Below are 22,968 nucleotides of genomic sequence, written 5' to 3' on the forward strand. Positions count from 1 at the left end.
ATTTGTTTGCTTCAGTGGGAGCTTTGGATTACGTATTGAAACCTTTTCATTGTAAGCCTTCCCTCACCTGGCCTTGGTATTTAACCTTGTTATCCTGTTAATTCCTCCCACTGCTTTGTGATCCTTACCTTGACTCCTCCCCCTTATTTCTGTCATTTTCCCTGTTATTTCTAGCACCACACTACACTGTTTGTTTTTCTCGGTCTTCCTCTTGGCACCTCTCATCTCTCTTTTTAAAGCACTCGTCCTTTGGGGCGCCTGGGTGGCGCAGTCGGTTAAGCGTCCGACTTCAGCCAGGTCACGATCTCGCGGTCCGTGAGTTCGAGCCCCGCGTCAGGCTCTGGGCTGACGGCTCGGAGCCTGGAGCCTGTTTCCGATGCTGTGTGTCCCTCTCTCTCTGCCCCTCCCCCATTCATGCTCTGTCTCTCTCTGTCCCAAAAATAAATAAACGTTAAAAAAAAAAAAATTATAAAAAGCACTCGTCCTTTGAGAAACCAAAAAGACTCACATTCCCTTCAACGTTAACTGACTTTTAAAAATAAAGGAAATTCAGTCAAATCAAGGGCGGAAGGTGCCATGGTAGTTTGCACCTTCCTAGCCTCTTTGTTCCAGCCCCAAATATTCTGACATCCGGGAAAGCACTTTCTTGCCATCAGTTGAGAATCACTTGTTCATTATGTCCCAGAAACCAAGTCACTCGTTTCTCACAGTATCCAAAGGAGTACCTTCCCTTTAATATCCCATCCCTAAATCTGCTTCATTTGAAGCAATTCATTGATTATCAATCAAAGATTCATAAATTTTCATGCCAAAAAGTTTTTTAAAGATATTTTGAAGATAAAGCTTTCTGTCCCTATAGTTCTATCCCCTGTATCTTGATGCCTCTCGGATTGTAAGCCTTCTGAGCTGGGACCGTGTCTTATTTTCGTCTTTTTTGTTGTATAAATCACATCCTAGTGCCATATGAATATTCAACTACATAAATACTATGTAACAGACTTAATACCTGCCAGTGTAACAGCTAAATGCCATTACTTTTTTTAAAGTGCATCAAATGTACTTAACAGGAAATGTTAAGGTTAAAATGCTTATCAATGACCTCCATTCCACTAGACGGTTTATTCATGGCATTGTGCTCAACATGATCGAGATTGGACACCTGTTTGTTTTACTTACTATGGTGGCCTCCTTGTCACTAATCCCTTACACCTGAGTAACATGTTTTGGTTTGGAAAAGGCATTTGTGAACATCCCCTCCTTTGATTCTGGAAAAGGATCTGTGGAGGTACTGATTACTTTGTCATCAAGTGATGCTGGTATGATAGAAGGGAGTTCAAATTGCTAGGTTTGCCACTCAAAGCAGGGCAACAGTAGGGAAGTCACTCTGTTGACCTTCAGTGTCCTCATGGGTAAGTGGGAATGACCCGCAAAGACAAGAAAGCATATCCGAAAGCACCCGCACACTGGAGACACAGTAGGGGACTGAGAAATCTGTTCCTTCATCCTTTGTGTTTACAATTAGCTTGTATCCGTGAATCTCAAAATTGCACTTTTCAAGGGAAGTTTTTTTTTTTTTTTAATGTTTCAATCAAAATGGAAACAATCACAGGCTTTTAAACACCTCCTCCCCTTTTTTTTATTTTTTTGATGTTTATTTTGGAGAGACAGAGCATGAGTCGGGGAGGGGCAGAGAGAGAGGGAGACAGGGAATCGGAAGCAGGCTCCAGGCTCTGAGCTGTCAGCACAGAGCCCGATGTGGGGCTCGAACCCAGGAACTGCAAGATTGTGACCCCAGCCGAAGTTGGATGCTTAATCCGCTGAGCCACCCACGCACCCCTCCCCTTACTTTTATATTCTGGAAAGCTCTTCAGGGGATACAACAGATGAAAAAGTCATGATTCCTGCTCTCAAGGAATTTAAAAATGGGAAAGTAGGACAACATAAATGTCCAACTGTATTAAAAAAATAGTGGCAGATTCCATTAACCATTTTCCACTAAGAAAAAGCCTTGTCTCCAAGAGAACAAGGACATCGGGAAAACCCTAAGTGACTTCCTGGAGGAGATGGCATTTAGGGTAGGATTTTTAACAGAAATTTGGAAAGGGGAACCAGTGTAGTGGAAAAAGAGGCATGAATAGTTCAGAAGGCCCAAATACGTCGGGGTGTATTTGAGACCGGTAGGTGCACTGTACGATCAGCAGGGACCGGAGAGAGGTTGTGACAAAGCTGGACAGTTTGGGTTCATTTTCTAATGTTTATTAATTGGACATGGGGGTAATAATTAAGCTTATATTCAAGAACGTTAATCTGGCAGTACAGTATAGGAGTATTTTACGGGAAGATAACCACCTAAAACTTCAGTCGAACGGCCATTTCAATTGGCTAGGTGTAGGTGAGGAAGGCCTTTTTGACTTGGCAGTGTAAGAAACAGGACTGACTTGAGGTTACTAAATCAACATTCTAGAATGTGTGTCCGTTTCAAAGGTGGCTTAAAAAGTGTAAACAAGCATACAAGGTCACGCATCTGTAAAGTGGAGAAGCCGGTTTGGGATTCTGAATCCCACCCTACATTGCAAATTACCAGTCACTTCTGCCCTCCCCTCCCTAGCCGCTCACCCACCCCCAATCCCTATCAAATCTGCAGGGGTGAGTCCGCAGTGGCTAGAGGGGCGGGGAGGAGCAGACGCAGCTCTGACAGCGGAGCTCGGGAGGGGAAGAATGCCAGGCAGGGCACCAGGAGTTGCAGGATGGACGCACTGAGGGGCTGACGAGTGAGGGGCCCCGGGTACAAGCTGTGGGTGCAGGGTGAGGCAAAGCTGTCCAAAACCAGAAGAAGCGCGACCCCCGGGCCTCGCTTAGGGAAGGCGGCTCTAGACCCGAGGCCGGCCTGCGGGCCTTTGGGAGGCGGGGCGTGCCGCCTCCCTCGCTCCTCCCCCCCGCCCCCCCCGCCCCTCTCCCCATCCCGCGCCTGCGCGCGGCGGGCGGGTATGCCGGGCTCCAGGTTCCCGCTGCTCCAGGCAGTGGGGCCGGGCCGCGCCGTGCAGTTGACCTGTGTTTGAAACTGAGGCCCCACATACCACACCCACCCGGGCGTAAGGGAAACCCTCCGGGAAGGGCTTGTGCTGTGCGGGGCGACCTGCCGTCCAGGGCGTTTAAAACGTCTTCGGTAATCTGTATGGGCTGCTGGAAATCACTCTGAAATCGTTTCTCGTTACCAAATTGCCTTCTTTTAAAATAAGTGAACTAAAGGAACGATAGCTTTTTCCGGAGGAAGAATCTTACCCTCCAGAAGAATCGCAGCTCAGAAAACGCAACCTCCTGCCCCCAATGCTGAAATGTTAACGGAAACTATTGAATACTTAAATAGGTAAAACCCCTGAGCATATTCATGTTTGATATAGTTCCAATTTCTCCTCTCAGCACCCCCCCCCCTTAAAGTATCAAACTGAATGCCTTGACAGTCATTCCCTGCAGGATGCCTAAAATCCTGGAGGACCTACCTGCAGTGTTCTGCGAGTGTTGACAAGGGTAAACCTTGAACTCTAGATCAGTATTTACAGATCGAGGGACAGAAACAGCCACCTAGAAATTCTTGCTCCTGTCTTGTGCTTGACAGATTAAGAGGCCATGGGTCAGAATGTGTCCATAGTGGGAAAGTATCCTAGTCAGCTTAAAGATCTGTCCTTATCTCCAACTCTTGTAACTAAGAACCAGTAATAGTTTTTGATGCTGTCTTCCCCACCCTGATTTTTTTTTTTCACCTTTGTCTCCTTTCCTTAGGTATGAGCCATTTCATACTCAAAGTCATTCCTCCATATCCACTTTGATTAAAAAAAAAAAAAAATCTGGAGATGCCTAGTGGTAGAAGGGACTCTAGCCTAAACCAGAGATTCTAAGTGGGAGTTAAAGTGGCCCCGGATGGGAAGAAACCCTTGGCTTATGGCAGAAACAGGACTTTAAAAAGTTATCTCTGGAATCCCTAAATTCTGCTCTTGAAATCATTATTATGCTATATGTTAACGAACTTGGATTGAAATAAAATCTTTAAAAAATTTAAAAAATTAAAATTATCTCTAGAGAAAAGCATTCCCTCTTAAGCCCTTGCACTGATAGAGTTATACAGTGTGGAATGGAAAAGCACAGAGAAAAGGATGCCTTCATCTTCAATAAGTAGCCTTCTAAGGGGTGAGCGAAAATCCCACCTCACAAGGCACAATACAATTTTACTAATTGAGTCTACTTGTGGCTGGCAAATATTTTGGTTCCATGGTTATTTTAACCTCATTTCATGATTTTGAGAGCATTGTGTGTTTACGGTGGGAAATTTGAGACAGAGAAATGTGTTGGTTTACAAGCACCTCGGGAGCCTTCCAGGTGTAACGTGAAAGTGGCCTCCTTACTGAAAGCAGGGAGAGACCGAAGAAAGAGGCCGCTCCAGACTGGTAGGTGGCAGGTTGAATAAGCAAAGGGAACGCAGGTACAAGGCTTATCTTGGGCTGCTGCAAGATGAGTGGATCCTTGCGCCCACCCACCAAATCTTGTAAGTTTATATGGATGCCTTCATCATGCTGACCGTGCGTATCATCTCAATACCACATCACTATTTTAAGGCTAGGCACTTGGACAGCTGCCGGGAGCAGGAAAGGCAAGCAGAATGCACATTCCAAGGACAGGGGAGGGGATGTGGAGCCTCCGGTTGCCAGGGTCCAGCTTACAGGCCAACTAGTTGTCATGTCCTCTCAATGACCTCCCTCAACAGCAAAAGAGCATAAGAAGTGTTATTACTCTTAATATTTGTCAACTCTAGGGGCGCCTGGGTGGCTCAGTCTGTTAAGCATCCGACTTCGGCTCAGGTCATGATCTCACAGTCTGTGAGTTCGAGCCCCGCATCCGGCTCTGTGCTCACAGCTTGGAGCCTGCTTCAGATTCTGTGTCTCCCTCTCTCTGACCCTCCCCCGTTCATGCTCTGTATTTCTCTGTCTCAAAAATAAATAAACATTAAAAAAAAGTTTTTTTTTAATTTGTCAACTCTAATCCCATATGTACAATTATTATCCTCTCACAGCCGCCCCAAGAAACCACAGTAAAGCATGAACAGTTAATAGGACACTTAGTGGCAGATCCCTCTCGGGTCAAATACATAAAATATTTACTGTTGGAAATTCGTAAGTTATTACAAATTAAGTATCTTATTTTGAAAACAACCAAAGACATAAAGCAACCACAAGTGAGAGTCAGCAGAAACAATGAACAACAGATAAGAGTCTCAATGTCTTCAGATACTGGGATTATTAGACACAGAGTTTAAGATGAATATGTATACAATTCTAAATATAAAAGATGATATCAGAGCACCTGGGTGGCTCATCTGGTTAAGCATCTGGCCCTTGATTTCGGCTCAGGTCATTGGTAAGATGGAGCCTGGCATCTGGCTCTGCACTGACAGCATGGAGCCTGCTTCAGAGTCTCTCTCTCTCCCTCTCTCTCTGCCCCTCCCCCCTCTCTGGCACGCACACGGACACTCTCTCTATCTCAAAATAAATAAACATTTGAAAAATATATTAAAACTCAAGATCACAAAAATGAGCAAGTAACAAGAGGCTAGCCAAAATGAAAGGACTGATTTGAAAAAGCCCATAAAGATTGATTTTAGAAATTAAAAATAGAAACATTTGAGTTAAAATTCCATAGGTCATGCCTCAGAAATTGCTGGCGGGAGTGTAAATCGGTACAACCCCTTTTAATAGCGTGTTGCGGCATTGATCTTTAAATTCAAAGATGTGCATGCGCTGTGACCCAGCAATTCTGCTCCTACGCATACGCTATAGAGCTGCGTTTTCTCACATGGTAAGTCCCAGACACTTGTGCCCACTGGGCACTTAGGCATGTGACTCTACAGGAATGAATAATTGTTGCCACAAGCAACAGTTTCAATGAATCCTATAATTTTGAGTAAAAGAACTAAGACACACCAGAATATATCAATGCAACCCTATTTGTTCAAAAGCAGACAAACCATATTGTTTAAATCTATATAACATAAGTAGTAAAGGTATCAGACAAAAATGATGACTATGAAAGCCAAGCGTCTACTTTTAAGGAACGGAAGAGAGGTATGGTTACTTCAAAACTATTATAATCCACATTACTTAAAGAGATAAATGAGTCAGGGTATTTTCATTCTTTGGAATAATGGAGATAAAAAAAAATCCATTCCTCCTGTGTTACCTATATTGTACTCCAGTAGTGGTGAAATATAGATTCCATTTTTTCCTGATGAAAAGCATTATAGTACTATAAAGCATTGTAGTAATGTAAAAAAAAAAAAAAAAGACATCTAAAAGAAAGAGGTTATGCTTTTGTCTGCCTACTGCAAAAATGGCTCTTTTATAATGAAAAGACACTCCGAGAATAGAAAAGGTCAGCTGTGGGTTTGAAACTGTTTCAAGAACGCATCTGTTGAATCCTCAAGAAGAAAGAGACACCAAAAGCGACGACTTGTGTAAAGCTATGGAGAACGCACGGGTGTCATCCAGATGGAGAAGCCTGGCGTCACTTTGGAACCAAAGGCCACGGCTACCAGGTGGAGGTCATTTCAAAATTCATTTAACTGGGATTCATCAGCTACGCAGGTGTTTTGTCCCTTTGCTCCTATTGTGGCAGTCATGATTCCACCAATGCGTTTTCTCCCCGACGCCTTCGTGGAGGAAGGGGCATTCGGTTTTTGTTCTTTTAAATTTGAGCCCGGAAAGCTGTGGGGTGGGGGGCTGGACCTGAGGGGAGCGGAGATTGCCTGTAGAGAACAAAAGGTGAGCACTGGGGGAAAGGAGGGAGAAGAGCAGAAAGGAGAGTGAGTATGGGAGCGGTGCTGCTGAGGTCAGAGGCCCTGCACCACACTTGCAGTCATACGGCTCTTTGCCATAATGTTGATGCAGAGGAAGCAACAAAAATAGGGGCTCCCTGAGAAAGCGGCAGATTCTGTGTCCTTCTAGAAGAGGCTGAATGATTGTGTATCTGCATATTATACTGGGAGAGGGTTGTACAAAAATCCAGCAGTTTATAAAAAGTCATTTAGAGGGGTGCCTGGGTGGCTCAGTCGGTTAAGCGTCTGACTCTTGATCTCGGCTCAGGTCTTGATCTCTGGGCCGTGAGTTCAGAACCCACCGTTGCCCAGCTACCAATGGTGGGCACAGGAAGATGGTCAACAGACCTTAAAGGATGGCGGTTAAGGTTCTTTACAGCCTTCCCTGCCTGATTTTCCAGCTTTGTTTCACATCCTACACTACTCCAGAATACATCTTGTGGTGTTAACGTTCTCTACCAGCCTCAGCTTCTGTATATTTGCACATGCTTCTAGAATGCTCTCATCCCCATTTCTGCCTCTGGTATCCAACTTATTCATCAAGATTAGCTCAAGTGCCACTTTTTGTTGATAGCCTTCCCTAATGTTCCTCATGACCATATATACACTCAGCTATGTATTGTGGTCATTTGTATGAAAATATACACTTCAATCTATTTGAAGGCAGGAACGTGTTTCGTTCATTGTTTGTCTCTTACTACCTAGCACAATACCCTATAAAAATTCACTGAATTGACTGATTAAAATGGAGGTTTCTAAGTTTTTCTAAGGTTTACATCTTTAGTGATAGGATTTCTTTGGGAAATATGGTCTAGATCTTACAATTTCAAACCTAGTGACTAAAGACAACTCTGGCTTTATTACTGATACGCCTGTGACCTACAGGAATAAAATATATACTGGTGAAGCTCTTAATATATGTCACCCCATCACTGCTGGTTTGATGGGAACGTCTGCTGAATTGTCTGCTATGTACAAATATCGACACTTTAGAAAAGAACCCTGCCTCAGGTTGTAACAGGTACTCCTGTAAGAAGGGCTATGGCTCAGCTGAGCAGTCTCAGCTCAACTCCTCTAGGGGTAGGAGTTACTGGAGTCCAATTCTCCCTTGGAAATTTCCTCATTCGATCAGAGGTAATGATGATTTACAAACCATCTGAAGGCTGAGCTTGTGGGTGGATTAAATTAGAACCAAAAGTAAGATTACACAAGTCATAGACCAGGGAAAAGAACTTATAAATCATATATCTGATAAAAAAAACTTGTACCTAGAATACATAAAGAATCCTTACAACTCAATTACAAACAAATAATAACCCCATTTAAAAATGGGCCAAATACTTCAATGGACATTTCACCAAAGAGGACATACTAATGGCTAACAGATATATGAAAAGTGCCTAACATCATTAGTCGTTAGGTAAATGAAAATTAATACCAAATGAGTTGCCACTACACACCCTTGAAGAAGTTATCATTTAGAAAAGGAGAAAATACCAAGTACTGGTCAGGATGTGAATGAACTGGAATTCTCATGTTACTGGTAGAAATGAAACACAGTACAGCCACTTTTGAAAACTACCAATAATTACCTACAACGCAACAATTCCACTTAGAAATCTAACCAAGAAAATGAAAACGTGTTCACACAAAGACTTGTACACAGATTTTCATAGCAACATTAGTTGTGATAGTCAAAAGTAGAATCAGCACGAATGTTCATCAACTGGTGGGTGGGTAAACAAATGTGGTACATCCATACAGTGAATACTATAGTCTGAAAAAAAGGAACAAAATACTGATACATACTACACAATAGATGAGTTCAAAAGCATTATGCTAAGTGATAGAGGACAGATAACAAAAGACTACACGCTGTCAGAAAGAATGGTGATTGCTCAGGGCTGGAGAAAAGGGAAAATAGGGAGTTAATGTTTAATGCATATAAAGTTTCACTGTGGGAAGATGGAAAAGTTCTGTAGATAAAGGGGGAAAGTAGCCATTGTGAAATATGCCTACAGCCTTTTCCAAAACAAAGACCTACTCTTCAGGGAAAAAGACAATAAGAGCCTTAACTTATGTGGGGGAAGGGCATTTTCTCATCTCCAGCTCTCTGTAGGGCTTTCTCACCTAAATGCAATGGAGGAGGAAGCTAACAAACACTTGTGAAGACACAGGCCTCAGAGGTTGAGATTTAATCATAAGGTTATGCAGTGATTCTCTTGTACCAAACCATACCACCGGACCAACAGGTCTCCAGTATAATAACACTGAATTACAGCTGAAGGAGTGGCAAGACACAGAGTCTCTCGGAAAAGGAGTTCTTATGGAAGCCCAAAGTCTAGAGAAAGCTACAGAAAACATTAAACACAGCCCAACTCCTAGCCAGATGAACATAAAATTTCACACTAAAGTCCTATTTACTTCATGATGCATCACATCCAGCTTTCGACAACAACAAAGAAGTGTACGAGTCATACTAAAAGGCAAGAGAAAACACAGTCTAAAGAGACAAAGCATCACAACTAAAGTCAGGTTGACACACATATTAGAATTATCAGACTGGGAATTTATGGTCAAAATGTTTAAGGGCTTTTGTGGAAAGTTTAAGACAACATGCATGAACAGAGATATGGAAACTCTAAGAAATAATCAAAAGGAAATGCTAGAAATCAAAAGCACTGTAACAGAAATGAAGACTGCCTTTGGTGGGATCATCAGTACTCTTGACATGGCAGAAGAAAGAACCAGTGAGCTTGAATATCAGTCAAAGGAAACCTCTCAAAATGAAATGCAAATAAATGAAAATAGAATATCCAAAGGATAACCTACATGCAATTGGAATATTAAAAGGAAAAGAAGGAGAGAATGGAGCCAAAGAAATATTTAAAGTAATAACAAAGTAATAATATTCCAAGAACTTTCCAAAATTAATGATTGGCAGCAAACCACAGATTCAAAAACCCCAGAGAAAACTAAGCAGGATAGATATAGATATAGATACAGATATACAGATATATAGATATATAGATATAGATAGAAAATCTCTACCTGGTCATGTCATGTTGAGACTTCAGAAAATCAAAAACAAATGTTAAAATCTTGAAAGAAGCCAGAGATGGGAAAAAACCCACCTATGGAGGAACAAGGAGAATTACAGCAGACTTTTGTCAGAAACCAGACAAACAAGAGGAGAATGCAGTAGAATATTTAACGTATTGAAAGAAAAAACCCCACCAACTTAGAATTCTATATCCAGCAAAATTATCTTTCATGAGTGAAGGATAAAAACCTTCCCAGAAAAGAAAACCTGGGATAATTTACTGCAATGAAGAAATGTTATAATGTTCTGCTCTGCAAGAAATATTCAAAGAAGTTCCTCAGGGAGAAGGGAAATGATACAGATCAGAAACATGGATCTACATAAAGAAAGGAAAATCTCAAGGAAGGAATAGATGAAGTTCAGATAAAATCTTTTGCTTTTTTATTCTTAATTTATTGAAAACTAAACTTGAGACTTAAAATTAATAATAGAAACAATATATTGGGTGATTATAGCATATGGATAAATGAAATAAATGAAAGTGATGTCACAAGGGTCAGGAGGAAAGAATCATGGATAATCTACTATAATGTACCTGCACTACATAAAATTAGCATTAGATTAGCTTAAAATGGACATTGTAAAGTCTAGGGCAACCAGCAAATTTTTTTACTAAGAAAATATGATTGCTATCCTAAGAGAGGAGGTAAAATAGGTAATATAAAAATTACCAATTAAAACCAGAGAAGGCAGAAAAAGAGGGAGAAGAAAGTAACAAGGGAGAAAGTAACAAGAAAGTAACAAGTTAAAAACATGGTAATTATACTGATAATGATATCAATAATCACTTTAAATATAAATGATCTAAATACAACAATTACAGGACAGAGATTGTCAGAGTGAATAAAAAACAAATCCAACAATAAGTCGTTTATAAGAGGGGCGCCTGGGTGGCTCAGTTGGTTAAGCGTCCGACTTCAGCTCAGGTCACGATCTCGCGGTCCGTGAGTTCGAGCCCCGCGTCGGGCTCTGGGCTGATGGCTCAGAGCCTGGAGCCTGCTTCCGATTCTGTGTCTCCCTCTCTCTCTGCCCCTCCCCCGTTCATGCTCTGTCTCTCTCTGTCTCAAAAATAAATAAAACATTAAAAAAAATTTAAATAAAAAAATAAGTCGTTTATAGGAAACCCACTTTATTTTTTTAATGTTTATTGATTTTTGAGAGAGAGGGAGAGAGAGAGAGTGGGGGAGGGCAGAGAGAGAGGAAGACACAAAATCCAAAGCAGGCTCCAGGCTGTCAGCACAGAGCCCGATGTGGGGTTCGAACCCATGAGCCACAGGATCATGACCTGGGCCAAGTTGGATGCTTAACCGACTTAAGCCACCCAGGTACCAAAACCCACTTTAAATATAAAGACACATGTAGATTAAAAGCAAAGGTTGAGAAAGATATGCTAACACCTGTGGGGAAATAGGTTCAAGAATTCCTTTATACTTACATAAGTGGGTTAGAAAAAAGCTTAGGGCGGAAAGCCGCTGCGACAGGGTGAAAGCGCCCAAGGTGAGTTAGTGAGATACTGTAATGGGATCACGAGTAATTTGTTATATCACCTGCAGGAAATTACTTTCCATCTGGCGCCAATATACTTTGATCACAAACACCACTTGCCTAGCCCCACCCCCACAACCCCCCCCCCCCCCAGGTCCTCTGCTTGTTACACACAAGTTAATGATTACTATCTGATTGTTTTCTTCACATTCACCACGTGTGTGAGATCTTGAGAGGTCAATAAATACAGAGACAAAACCCCTGTTCGGGGCTCTTGTCTCCCCCCTGGATATTAGCCCCAATTCAATTGTATTCAATTTTGCAGCTGCTGTCTTGCTGTTGAAGAGAGAACTGCAGACTCAGAGTCTGCGACAAACACTCATTAAAAGAAAGTTGAGGTAGCAATACGCTTTCAAAGAATCAGAATAAGGACAATTATCAGAGATGAAGAAGGGCATTACATAATGATAGAGGGGTTCATTTTCCAAGAAGACATAACAATTCTTAATATGTATGCACTTAACACAGAGCATCAAAATATATAAGACAAAAACTGAGAACTAAAAGGAGAAACAGAAAAATCCACTATTATCGTTAAAGTTATAGTTAAAGACTTCAACATACTCTTTTAGTAATTGATAGATTAAAAAGGCAGAAAAGGGGCGCCTGGGTGGCGCAGTTGGTTAAGCGTCCAACTTCAGCCAGGTCACGATCTCGCGGTCCGTGAGTTCGAGCCCCGCGTCAGGCTCTGGGCTGATGGCTCGGAGCCTGGAGCCTGTTTCCGATTCTGTGTCTCCCTCTCTCTCTGCCCCTCCCCTGTTCATGCTCTGTCTCTCTCTGTCCCAAAAATAAAAATAAAAACGTTGAAAAAAAAAATTAAAAAAAAAAAAAAAAAAAAGGCAGAAAATCAGTAAGGATATGATCTACCTGAAAAACATCATTTAACTTAATTGAATTGGCACATACAGACTGCTCCATGAAGTAACAGCAGAATAATTCATTCTTTTCAAACTTGAATAGACAATCACCACAATAGGCCATATTCTGGACTATAAAACACACCTTTACACATTTGAAAGTATAGAAATCATACAAATTAGATTCTCAGACTATAATACAATTAAACTAGAAATGCATAACAGAAAAATAACTGTAAAACCTCCAAGTATTTGGAGACTACACACCACACTTTTAAATAACATGTGTCAAAAAGAAGTCTCAAAAGAAACATGAAAATATTTTGAACTAAATGAAAATACAAATTATCAAAATTCATGGGATGAGCCAGAGTTGTTTAGAGGAAAGTCCATAACATAAAATACATATATTAGAAAAGAAGGAAGATCTAAAATTAATAATTTGAGCTTCCACCTTAGGAAACTAAAGAAGGGCAACTTAAACCTCAAGCAAGCAGAAGAAAATAAATAATAAAATTAGGACAGAAATAAATGAAATTGAAAGCAGGAAATAAATAGAGAAAAGTCAAGGAAATATAAAGGTATTCCTTTAAAGAAATCAGTAAAAAGCAATAACCTGTAGCTAGGCTAACTAAGAAAAAAAAAGAGAAAAGATACAAATTATCAATATCAGAAATGAAAGAGGGATCATTACTACTGATCCCAGGGACACTTAAGGACAATAAATAAATAATATGAAAGGTCTGGGCCCACAGGTTTGATAATTTAGATGGAATGGACTAATCACAATCTATAACAATAGTTATAGTTAACTATTAAAGAACTATTAAAGAAACTGAATCACTAATCAATAACCATCCAAAAAAGAAAGCATTAGGACTGGATGGTTTCAGTGATAAGTTCTACCAAATACGTAAGGAAGAAATGACACCAATTTTCTACAATGTCTTCCAGAAAACAGAAGCAGAGGCAACTCTTTCTATGAGTTCAACATTACCCCAACGCCCCAAAACAAATAAAGACATTACAAGAAAGAAAACCACACAGCAAGTCCTCTCACGAACATAGACACAAAAATCCTCAACAAAATATTCGTGAATTGAATTTAACAATGTATAAAAAGAATTATACACCACAAGTGAGATTTATTCCAGATGTGCAAGGTGGTTCAACATTTAAAAAATCAATCAATGGAATATACACAAATATTGAATCATTATGTTATACAACTGAAATTAATATAATGTATGTCAATTAGATCTTAATAAACAAATAAAACCTCTGACTTAGAGAAAAAAAAGTCAATGTAATCCATCCCATCAATGGGGTAAAGAGGAAAGATAATGTGAACATAACAGCTGAAGCCGAAAAAGCATGTGACACAATTTGATAACCATTCATGATAAAAATTCTCAGTATACTAAGAAAAGAGGGGGATGTTTTCAACTTGATAAAGAACTTACAAAAAAACCCTACCCTTAATATCATACTTAGTGGTGAGAAATTAGGCACTTTCCTCCTAAGATCAGGAACAAGGCAAGGATGTGAGTGCAAATATCTGGGGAAGAACATTCCAGGTACAGACGCAATAGCAAAGTTGGGAATGAGATGCTTGAGGAACAGGGAGGAGGTTGGTTAGAGTGTTTTGAGTATGAAGCATAAGCAGGAACGTAGTAGGAGGTGACGTTACAGGAGTAAGAAGAGGCCTAATTATGCAGAAACTTGGAAGCAAAGTCAGGAGCTTAGATGTTATGATAATGGCATTGGAAAGCTAGCGAGAGGTATGATGGCACTTAAATTTTTAAGAGTGTTTTGGTTGCTGACGAACTGTGGCAAGCTACGTTCTTGGCAGGTGTTCACTCTGCATCTGGATTCAGAGGATAAGACGAGTCCATTATCAGCTAATGCTAAATGTACTCTCTCGCATATCCAATTTTTGTAACGAGCTTTAACAAAATTGTCAACCCCAGTATGTAGCCACCACTGCTTTTGAATTGGTATTACAAGGCAGGAGGCGTTCACCAGGCATAGCTGACCAAGAGAAAAAAGGTGGAAAAATACAAAGCCAATTTTTAAAATATGTGGTTTTGAGTGTCATTTTTCTAGATTAGTGAAAATATGAACAGACATAAGGAACCTGTCTATGTCTTTGCTGTAAAAATGCTATTGAAGGTCTGGTCTTTAACGTCACTCACAACTCCTACTAAAAACCTTACCTAAGAAATTCTTTTAAAAATTAATGCCAGGACAAGTTTTTCCTGAGGAACATGGGTTAGTATTTCTTTCTGATAAGAACTAAATAATATACTTTATTTCCTTTTTTTTTTTTTTTTTTACACTGGCTACTTGAAATTTTAAACTCAGCTAAGACTGAACTGACTCTCAGTGTTGGCATGTTGGCATTCTCTTATCTCTGTCCACCACCCATTGTATTTAGGACGTTATTGCAAAGCGGCTTCAACTCCGGTGTAGGTTGAGAATAAATTTATGGAGTGACGTTAACACTAAAGAATGTAAGTGAATACAGAGGACGACAGAGACTTTACTTAAAAGCATTTTTATGACAATCAAGTGAACTGACATACATTTCCTCACCTATGAGTCAGTTGTTCTTCGCTCTAGCAGAGCACATCAGCAGAAGACAGGCTCATTCTTATCGGGGGTCATCAACACCATGTGTATACTTTAAATAGAGGCTTTGCAGTCGAGCTTCCTTATTTTATTATTTTTTGCTTTTCATACTAAATATGTATGTCTGGGAGTCAAGGAAGTGAAATGTCTACTGTAAAACTGCACTGAAAAGAGTGAGACTGACAGCTTAGCTCAGCAAATGGCACTGATGTTCAAACATTTATGGGTAGACAGTTTCAAATAATAATTATTTATTAAGCAATGAAACACCACTTATAAAAGGAGGGTTTTCCAGTCAACTATTTAAAAGGTAAATTATATTTTCTGCTTTTCTCAAAGGCCAACCTCTGATTCATTTTCTTTTCCATGATAATTTATTGCCATCATATCCTTCTCCAGTTAAGGGTTGATTACAGGATTCTTAGTCACATACTGAGTAAGCTAGAGCCTCACAGCAGGAGATCCTTGAAACTTCTGCCTCATGGGGGTTGGGCATACATCAAAAGTACTGAACACATGAAGCAAGTGCTAAACAAAGCTGCTGAACAAAGAAAAATAATGACAGTGTAAATAATTTTTTCAAATTAGAGTGTCAATCCTAAAATTTGCATGAAACCACAAAAGACCCCAAATAGCCAAAGCAATCCTGAAAAAGAAAAGCAGAGCCGGAGGCATCAGGATTCCAGACTTCAAGCTATATTACAAAGCTGTAGTCATCAAGACAGTATGGTACTGGCTCAAAAATAGACACATAGGTCAATGGAACAGAATAGAAAACCCAGAAGTGGTCCCACAATAGCATAGTCAACTAATCTTCAACAAAACAGGGAAGACTATCCAATGGAAACAAGACAGTCTCTTCCACAAATGGCATTAGGAAAACTGGACAGTGACATACAGAAGAATGAAACTGGACCACTTTTTTTTACACCATATGCAAAAATAAATTGAAAATGGTCTAAATGTGAGACAAGAAACCATCAAAAACCTAGAGGAGAACACAGGCAGCAAAGTCTTTGACCTTGGCCAGAGCAACTTCTTACTAGACATGTCACTGGAGGCAAGAGAAACAAAAGCAAACATGAACTATTGGGACCTCATCAAGATAAAAAGCTTCTGCACAGCAAAGGAAACAATCAACACAATGAAAAGGCAGCCTACAGGATGGGAGAAGATATTTGCAAATGACATATCTGATAAAGGGTTAGTATCCAAAATCTGCAAAGAACTTATCAAACTCAACACCCAAAAAATAAATAATCCAGTTACAAAATGGGCAGAAGACATGAATAGACATTTTTCCAAAGAAGACATCCAGATGGCTAACAGACACATGAAAAGATGCTCAACATCACTCATCATCAGGAAAGTACAAGTCAAAACCATGATGAGATACCACCTCACTCCTGTCGGAATGACTAAAATTAACAACACAAGAAACTACAAAGTATTGGCGAGGGTATGGAAAAAGGGGAACCCTCTTACACTGTTGGTGAGAATGCAAACTGGTGCACACACTCTGGAAAACAGTATGAACGTTCCTCACAAAGTTAGAAACAGAATTACCCTATGACCTAGCAATTGCACTACTAGGTATTTATCCAAAGGATAAAAACACTGATTCAAAGGGGCACATGCACCCTGATATTTACAGCAGCATTATCAACAATAGCCAAACTATGGAGATAGCCCACATGTCCATCAACAGATGAATGGATAAAGAAGATGTGGCATATATATACAATGGAATATTACTCGGCCATCAAAAGGAATGAAATCTTGCTACTTGCAATGACACGGATGGAGCTAGAGTGTATTATGCTAAGCAAAATAAGTCAGGCAGAAAAAGACAAATACAAATGATTTCATTCATATGTGGAATTTAAGAAACAAAACGGGGGGTGCCTGGGTGGCGCAGTCGGTTAAGCGTCCGACTTCAGCCAGGTCACGATCTCGCGGTCCGTGAGTTCGAGCCCCGCGTCAGGCTCTGGGCTGATGGCTCAGAGCCTGGAGCCTGTTTCCGATTCTGTGTCTCCCTCTCTCTCTGCCCCTCGCCCGTTCATGCTCTGTCTCTCTCTGTCCCAAAAATAAATAAACGTTGAAAAAAAAAATTAAAAAAAAAAAAAGAAACAAAACGGATAAACATATGGGAGTGGAAAGAGAGAGGGAAACAAACCATAAGAGACTCTTAATAATAGAGAACAAACTGAGCATTGATAGAGGGAGGTGGGTGGGGGGGGTGGGTTAAATGGGTGATGTGTATAAAGGAGGAACTTGTTGAGTTGAGCACTGGATGTTATATGTAAGTGATGAAGCACTGAATTCTACTCCTGAAACCAATATTACACTCTATGTTAACTAACTAGAATTTAAATAAAAATTTGGAAAAAAAAAAACAAAAAAACCTAGAATGTTTAAGGAATGTATTGCTGGTGTACAGGCTAAAAGTGTGTTTGTCCTGCTGCTGAAGGTCACAAGCAAACTCGAGCCCCAGTCTTCAGTGTGACATACTCCTCACAGTCAGTTACAGAAAGAAAGTCTTGATTGGGGTGGGGGGTACTTGTCATATTTTCATCATAGCTATTTCTAGTTAAGTGATATATCTGATGTCAATCTATGCTAAATCTGTAAGTAATTCTAAGAAAAGTTTCAAATGTCACCTCAATAAGGTTTACTGGACTACTTTATGTACAAGTTCAACCCCGCTTTCAGAATGCACCCCTATACTTCTGATCCTCTCGTTTGATCTATGTTTATATAGCATTTATATACATTTATCACCTTCTAACATATAATAAGACTTACTTATTTAGTATGTTTCTTACTGTCTTCTTTCTACTGGAAGTTGAGCTCCGTGAAGACAACGAATTTTTGACTCTCTAAAGAAAATACTCCCCATATTATCAAATAGTTTTTAACTTAAAAAAGATCTAGATGGGGGAGCCTGGGTGGCGCAGTCGGTTAAGCGTCCGACTTCAGCCAGGTCACCATCTCGCGGTCCGTGAGTTCGAGCCCCGCGTCAGGCTCTGGGCTGATGGCTCAGAGCCTGGAGCCTGTTTCCGATTCTGTGTCTCCCTCTCTCTCTGCCCCTCCCCCGTTCATGCTCTGTCTCTCTCTGTCCCAAAAATAAATAAACGTTGAAAAAAAAATTAAAAAAGATCTAGATGTTAACATACCAATTTCAAAACATGTATGTGAAACATTACAACTATAAAGTGTTCTGCAAGTGAGTAGCATTAACGATGGAATGTAAAGATATAAAATTCAGAAAAATATCCCACTTACTAGGAGAGACTCTCCTACAAACTGTTCACACTTAGCCCAAACTCTGTAATAGCCTTATATTTTTGCTTTCAAACCTTTTGCACTTTCCTTTTCAATTGTTTTTATTTTTAATGTTTATTTGTTTTGAGAGACAGAGAGAGAGAGAGGCAGAGAGAGAGGGAGAGAAAGAAAATCCCAAGCAGGATGTGCACTGTCAGCACAGAGCCTGATGCAGGGCTCCAAGTCATGAACCGTGAGATCGTGACCTGAGAGGAAATCAAGAGTTGGACGCTTAACTGACTGAGCCTCCCAGGTGCCCCAGCACTTGCTTTTTTTTCTTTTTCTTTTTTTTTTCTTTTCTTTTTTCTTTTCTTTTTCTTTTCTTTTTTCTCTTCTCTTCTTTCTTTCTTTTTTTTTTACAAATGGGTTTTAGGTGGCTGAAGTCATTGGAACTCTGACTTCCAGGGAATGTAATAGTTCATCGATATATTCCGAGTACATAGAACTGTGTCTGGTGCATAAATGCTCAATAATTATCTGTTGAATGATTTAAAATATGACTATGCCAAATCTGAGTATTGTCTGCAAAGTATATTACTTGGAACAGTTTTATAGGAGACATGTATGGTCACGTCTTTCTAATTCTTGGCCCTTATTTAATCTCCTTTTCTTTGGTTACTTAAGTTGTATATCAGCTTATCTAAGTCAAAGCCTTCCTTCAAAATGTCCATTATTTAAACAGAGTTGCTCAACTTGATGCTCATCTCTTGCCGACAGTGTGTGCTTGTTACTTCTTTGTATCCTGTGATGACCAACCACTGAAGACTGCAGGAGTGTTATCCATTTCTGGGATTCTTTACAGAATGCACATTTAAAACCTAAGCTTATAACTATTATTAAATTAAAAGTGGAGAGGGAAAACATATGGCACTGGTCACTTATACAGGGATCTTATGTTTGTAGAATCCCATAGTCTCTAATGAATCATAAATTCTGAACACATTTCTACTGCCTGTAATGAAAATAAGGTTATTCATTGATATTTAACATTTTCAGACTTTAAGAAGAACAAGGCATGTTAAGTGAAAGGCCCTGGATAGCAGACAACTTCTTTTCTCTATCTACCTGATTCTTCCTGAATCATCCTGTTCCTACATTTCTTTAATTCCCATTTCTTGTGTAGTCATTGACAGACTGAGGGCAGTTACATCTGAGAGGAGAGGGAAAGGATTGTATTTATTTTTCCAGCTATATTGGGATATAAGTGAGAAAAATGGTACATATTTAGTTTGCACAGCATGATTTTTAAGTTTTACAGTGTGATGATTTTATGTGTAGGTATATATGTACATGGAGAGAGAGAGAGAGAAATGATTACCTCAATCAAGTTAATTAACACATCACCTCATATACTTTTTGTTTGTTTGTTTTTGTGATAATACCTAAAATCTACTCTCCTAGAAGATTTCAAGTATACAGTACAGTATTATTTATTAATTATAGTTATCATGCCATACAGATGCCAAGAACTTATTCATCTTAGAGCTGAAAGTTTGTGCCCTTTGACCAATATCTCCCCATTTCCCCCTCACTCTCCAGCCCCTGGCAACCACTGTTCTCTTTTTGGTTCCATGAGTTCAACTTTGTTAGAGTCCACATATAAGTGAGGCAGAATTTGTCTTTCCTTGTCTGGCTTATTTCACTCAGCATAATATCCTCCAGATTCATCCATGTTGTCACAAATGGCAGAATTTCCTTCTTTTTATTGCTGAAAAATATTCCATCATATGTATGTGTATTTATCACACTTTTCTTTCTTATTCACCCTTTGATGGACTCTCAGATCGTTTCCATGTCTTGGCTATTATGAATAATGCTGCAGTGAACATAGGAATGCAGCTATCTTTTTGAGATACTGATTTCATTTCCTTTGGGTATATTCCTAGATGTGGTTTTGCTGGGTCATAGGGTAGTTCTATTTTTAATTTTTTGAGGAACCTCCACACTGTTTTCCATGGTGGCTGTACCAGTTTGCATTTCCACCAACAGTGCTCAAAGGTTCCCTTTTCTCCACATCTTCACCAACACTTATTATCTCTTGCCTTTTTGATAATAGCCATTCTAACAGATGTGAGGTGGCCTATCATCATGGTTTTGATTTGCATTGATGATTAGTGATGTTGAGTACCTTTTCATCACTGTATGTCTTCTTTGCAATAATGTCTATATATGTCCTTTGCCCATTTTAAAATTGGATTCTTTATTTGTATTTCTGCTATCGAGTTGTATGCCTTCCTTATACATTTTGGGTACTGGCCTCTTATCAGATATGTGGATGGCAAATATTTTCTTTCATTCCACAGGTTGCCTCTTCATTTTGTTGATGGTTTCCTTTGCTGTGCAGAAGTTTTTGGTTTAATGCAGTCCCACTTTTTAATTTCTGCTTTCATGGCCTATGCTTTTTTGGTGTTATGCCCCAAAAAGTCATTGCCAAGACTAGTTTCAAAGAGCTTACTCACTATGTTTTCTTCTGGGAATTTTACAGTTTCAGGTCTTACACTTAAGTCTTCAATCCATTTCAGGTTAATTTTTGTATATGATGTAAGATGAGGGTCCAATTTGATTCTTTTGCATGTGGATATCCTAAACTGGATATCCAAAGCCTTTTATTGAAGAGATAATCCTTTCCCCATTGTGTATCCTTGGCACCATGGTCAAAGATTGGTTGAACAGATAGCATGGATTTATTTCTGGGCTCTCTATTCTGTTCCATTGATGTATGGTTCTGTTTTTGTGCCATTACCATACTGTTTCAATTACTATAGCTTTGTAATATAGTTTGGTATCAGGGAGTGTGATGCCCATAGCTTTGTTCTTTCTCAAGACTGTTTTGGTTATTTGGGGTCTTGTGTGGTTTCATGTGAATTTTAGGACTATTTTTCTTTCTCTGTGAAAAATCCTATTGGAATTTTGATAGGGATTGTATTGAATCTGTAGATTACTTTGGGTAGTATGAACATGTTAGCAATATTTTTCCAATCCATGAAGGGGCACCTGGGTGGCTCAGTCAGTTAAGCGTCTGACTTCGGCTCAGGTCATGATCTCACAGTTGGTGAGTTCAAGCCCCATGTCAGGCTCTGTGCTCAGAGCCTGGAGCCTGCTTTGGATTCTGTGTCACCCTCTCTCTCTGCCCCTCCCCCATTCACACTCTGTCTCTCTCTCTCAAAAATAAACATTAAAAAAAAATTTAAAAAAATATTCTTCCATGAACATGGAAGATCTTTCTCTTCATTCATGTTTTCTTCCATTTCTGTCATCAATATCTTATAGTTTTCAGTATATAGATCTTTCACTTCCTTAGTAACTTCTGAAGTATTTTATTCTTTTTGATGCTATAGTAAATGGGATTGTTTAAATGCATATGGAGAGAGAGAGAGCAGAGTGACCTGCTGAACTCTATGAAACTGCCAAATGTGGGGTGCCAGGGTAGTTCAGTCAGTTAAGCGTCCGACTTTGGCTCAGGTCACGATCTCATGGTTTGTGAGTTCAAGCCCCGCATTGGACTCCGTGCTGACAGCTCTGAGGCTGGAGCCTGCTTCAGATTCTGTGTCTCCCTCTCTCTCTGCCCCTCCCCTACTCAATAGCTCTGTCTGTCAAAAATGAATAAACATTAAAAAAAAGTTTAAAAATGTAAAAAAATTTGCCAAATGTGTCATTAGCATTCCTCCATCATTTCTTCCTCACTTAATATGCCAGTCCTGTATTCTCATGGTCTCATGGTATCTCTGATTATCCTAATTTACCAAAGGTCTGCACTTTCTAAAATGCCCCATTTTAGAAATTTATTCTTCCCTTCTCCTTGATCATCAAAACACTAATTCCTTCAATAACCTCTGAGCTGATAAAGTAGTAGGAACAAATTATGAATTCAGTTACATGATTAAGGTTATTCACAATAAAATTAGCTCATTTACTGAGTTATGTCAACTCAATAAATATTTACTAGCCACTTAAATGCCAGTTCTGCTAAGTATACAGAAATACCTAAAACTCAGTCTCTTCTTTAAGGAAGTCACAGAAGAAATGAAGGATACACTTAACTTACCCAAAGATGCTATTAATTTTAATGGAAATGCCTGTTCACAGATCATACTTCAGTGGTTTTCATAACATGCTTACAATATCTCAGACGCTGCCACGGGCAATGAAGGACAGATTTCATCTTATGCTGCCAGCAGTTCTGAATTACATAACGATCCTGGAATAAACAAGTTGATGCCCCCATGCCCTCGCAAATGCTAACTTCTCTGTGTATAATGCCCCACCCTTGTGCAATTCTTTTCATTCTTCAAAAGTCAGCTCTAATGTCAACACTTTGCAAAGGACTCTTTGTCATCACCTCTTCCTAATTGATGTCCAGTTTTGAGCTATATCTGTACCTTGTGTATCACACTGTGTTCCCTTTCTTCAAAGCCCGTCTCCTTTTTTTCAGACTATGAGCTCCTTCATGCATAGATTAGAAATTATTCACCTCCCAGCAGACCTGTAAGTAAGGCACTCAGCAGGAAATATTGAATGAAATTAATTATTGAAAACCTATTATTTCTCTGCTTTCTTTCATAGATGCTAGTGAAATAGATCTTTTTTAGGAGCTCAGGTTTATCACCACATTTTATTTATGCTTTCATCACTTGATAGACATTTGA

At 39.6% G+C, this 22,968-nt stretch overlaps 1 long non-coding RNA gene across 1 annotated transcript in view; it reads right to left on the bottom strand.

Moving 5' to 3' along the window:
- Nucleotides 1–22,968, bottom strand: part of LOC147572710 (uncharacterized) — a 44,442-nt gene that overhangs the window by 19,797 nt on the left and 1,677 nt on the right. The gene's annotated exons all lie outside the window — the stretch shown is intronic.

The sequence above is a fragment of the Puma concolor genome, chromosome E4 (genome assembly GCF_028749965.1).
Source record: "Puma concolor isolate L17-30 chromosome E4, mPumCon1.1.hap2, whole genome shotgun sequence".
NCBI lineage: Eukaryota > Metazoa > Chordata > Mammalia > Carnivora > Felidae > Puma > Puma concolor.